Raw genomic sequence first — 449 nt, forward strand, 5'->3', positions numbered from 1 at the left:
GTGCAACCTTTTCCTATGAAGACCTGCAAAAAGTTTAACAACTTTACTGCCAGCGGAGAAAATTCACTTTTGGCACAATCATTGGGGCGTTAACTCAAGGGCTTATTAGTGTCAGTTCTATACATACTGGATAACTGTTGTCAGCACGTGTAGCATGCGCGCCCCCCCCTCCCATGCCATCCATGTCCTCTCCTGTGCACATCCATACCCTACATAAAGTGGGTGTGACACCAGCAGAGGAACAGGATCAGGCTGCCAGAAGAACTCTGCCTTAGCAGTGGAACTGTGCCATGTTTTAGTTTTATTCATTTTTAAAAGGGAGGCATAACAACGTTACTCTAACCGAAAACTATTTTATTAGAAGACACTGTTTTTTTTGGATTGGTGTAACCCTTTAAGATCAGTCCAGGCACACATTGTAGATTAAGACAAAAATAAACATATACAAA

This window comes from Pelobates fuscus, chromosome 1 (genome assembly GCF_036172605.1).
Source record: "Pelobates fuscus isolate aPelFus1 chromosome 1, aPelFus1.pri, whole genome shotgun sequence".
Lineage (NCBI taxonomy): Eukaryota > Metazoa > Chordata > Amphibia > Anura > Pelobatidae > Pelobates > Pelobates fuscus.